Source organism: Alligator sinensis, unplaced genomic scaffold (assembly GCF_000455745.1).
Source record: "Alligator sinensis unplaced genomic scaffold, ASM45574v1 scaffold583_1, whole genome shotgun sequence".
In the NCBI taxonomy this organism is placed as follows: domain Eukaryota; kingdom Metazoa; phylum Chordata; order Crocodylia; family Alligatoridae; genus Alligator; species Alligator sinensis.
The window spans coordinates 1750139-1753327 of record NW_005841983.1 but is presented as its reverse complement, the minus strand read 5'-3'; positions in this window follow the sequence as shown (position 1 = coordinate 1753327).

Genomic DNA, 3189 nt, shown 5'->3' with positions numbered 1-3189 from the left:
CAGCAGGCCCTACCCACTCACCAGAGTGGATAAACCTGGTTGGTGAGGAAAGTACAAAGGGCCCTGGTGCCCCGCCAGAGTGGTAGAGAGGACTTTGCTGTCCCTGACTTTCTGGGAGGGGAGAAGTGTCCCACCTACTGCCACTTCAGAGTGAGAGCAGGGGCACCCCACACCAGTGGAGCAGTGAGATTCAATGTGGAGACATCATGCCCTGGTACTGCTATATTGTGATGTACCTATAGGACAGGGGTGGGCAAAATGTGGCACGCGGGCCAGATGTGGCCTGCCAGGCCATTCTATCCAGTCCAGAGGGCCCCTAAAAATTTAGAAAATTAATATTTATCTGCCCCTGGCTGCCTGTCATGCGGCCCTTGATGGTTTGCCAAAACTCAGTAAGCGGCCCTCCACCCAAAATAATTGCCCGCCACTGCTATAGGACCTGCTTGTAAGAGACAGGGCCAGATTGAAGTACACCTTCCATGCTACATAAATCCTGTGGTAACCCAGAGCAGAAAGAAGACTGTGAACAGAGGAGTTTTACAAAGAAGCTGGAAGATTTTTCTTCCCCACCTCTCTTCCTAACCTCCTCAGCTACAAGAAGGCAAGCTTTATGACAATTCGGAATGTGTCATGAGAGAATCAATAGGTATATGAATTCAGGTGCCAAGAACACCTGAATAGGATGAAATAGCAACTACAATGAAATAGCTTCAGCAAGGGAAAGGGGGAATTTGCCCCCATCCCACAACTATGTAGTTAAGCTTTGTGAAGCTTAAAGTTCAACCTGGAAAGTACACCCTGGCTCAACTTGTACTAGCTTTAAGAGCAGGCTGGGCTGTGCACTCAGTGCCATACTAACAAAGTTTGGTGCCCGGAGCAAAGCCCACAGTGGCAGCTCGCCCTTGCCCCATGCACAGATCTGGGGGGCACATGCCACCCCCCCCGCTTGCCCAGAAGTGCACACAGCAGTGGGGAACACCCTCCCCCTGTACTCATGCCCCCGGTTGGTGCCCCTTCTCTTTGGCACCCACTCACCCCCACCCTTGCTACAGCACTGTGTGCACTTGTTCCATTGGATCTCCTACAGAAAATTCTCTTCACACACAAGATTGCACCCCTGAGGCTGTCTCACGTTGCCTAGTTGGTTGTCTGACCTTTGTAAAACTGACATGCATTTGACATCCTAGTCATCCTTAAAAGGGAAATGTTTGTTTGATAAAAGAAATCATCAAGCTATGTGAAGTACATGATATCAAGCTTCAACCCAGCACCAGAAAAAATCAGATAGCTTTTCTTTCTGATAGCTCAGGGACACTTTGACAGTGATTTAAAGAGCCCATCTTGCTGGTGGCACTCTCTAGACCTAAGGAGAGAATTCATCCCTGGGGGAGGCTAGAGGGAAACACTTCCTGTTCCCCTTGGGGCTTCTGCCACTACAGAGAAATTTTCTGTTTCTGTCCTGTCCCTAGGCTGGACTAAGGTACAGGCACTAAAGGCCCCAGCTACTGCAGTCATCCAATGAGAATATCAGTTTACATTTTTTAAGAAAAATTATGTTCTAGCTTTCATGGAAAGAAAGTTTGAAAATGTGACTTACAAATGACAGATGCTTGCCTGAATCTGCATATAACATTAAAAATAGATGCAATAGATAAGACCTGTTCTGTTTGTCTTAATTCTAAAACCCACTGCACTGCTACCCCAAGGAGGGAGTGTACGGGGCTGTGCCGTATGGCAGGGGTTGGCCTCCTACAGCCTGTAGGCCAGATGCAGTCCACTAATCAGTGGTGCTCAACCTTGTTCCCCAGAGGGCCAAATGGGCAATGCTAGTGGTCCAGATCCAGCATCCAGGGCAAGTGTGGTGGAGCCTCATCCTCCCACATAGATGGGGGCAGGAGGCAGCCTAGCCCCAATCTGGCTATGCAAGGGGAAGGAGTGTGGCCCAGCTCCAAAGGGAGAGATGGGGCATGGCCTAGTCCTGACCTGGCCCCCGCTGTGGGGGGGCAGGAGAGCAGGCACAATCCAGCCCCAGTCTGCAATGGGGAGAAGGCATGGCCTAGCTCCAACCCCTAACACGGGGCCTGTGAATTGGGAAGCAGGAGATGGCAGTGGTATTGCCCCTGTTCCTCCACTGTCACATTTCCTTACTCATGGGGAGTTCCACGGGTTGGGTGTCATGGCTCTGAGGGTCACATCTGGCCTGCAGGTCAGAGGTTGAGCACCCCTGCACTAAGCTATTGCATACATCCCATGGACTTGGGATGTTGGCAGCAATTCTGTGGCAGGGGAAAGCAGTGTAGTCATGTTCCTCTGTTTTTGCAAAGTTTTTTTCTGCAAGGCTGTCTGCTGCCATCACAGCCCTCCCTGCTCACATCTCTTTTTTGCAGCCACCACTTTTCACACCATAGAATTTGTCACTGGTGGGAGTTGGCAGCAACAGAAATTGGCAGTGAGGCCAAAGAGCAACAGTGACAGTGGCAGCTACAGGAGGAGTAGCACGAGGAATAAGAGAGTAGCCTTTCCAATACAGCAGGGTGGCAGGAGACAGCTCAGAGCAGCAGCAGCAGTCTCCCGCCTTTGGACCCAGATGCTTTATTCAGCCTGCCTCTCCTGGAAGGATGAGGACCACTGCCAAAGGAGCTTTTGTGGAGTGTGCATACCACAATATATTGTCCTAATTTATCCATGGCCTGTTTTCACCAGCTTTCTAGGCTCTGTCAAAGACTGTTGGCCCCTATGTGGAGCGTGGAAAAGTGCAGCTTCTACCAAGGGAACGACTACAGTCAGTCAGCTCAGACCAGTTTAATTAAGAATTCAGGTAGGTGCTGGTCGAGGTGGACATCGATGAATAGAATCCGAGGATGAAATGGGAATTTTGATTCTAACCATCAAATCTCATGCTAATATTGTCAAAGCAACTTGTGATTTTTAGGTGTCCAACTCGTGACAGCCAGGAAGTCCTCATTTGCAGAGGGGGTAGGCAGGAGAAGGTGCTTGACACCTACTGAAAACTAAGCCTCCGTAAGTGGTGTCTGTCACAACCCAAAGTTGTGATTTTCTTGTTTGTGTGTGCTTCAGCATCACTAAATTGTGTTCCCGCTAAATTGCAGCTCTTTTGCACGGTGGAGCGTTCTGTTGCAATTAAGAACCCGCGTGCAGGAGCTTTTCCCGCCAGTTCTGTAGCCTTCT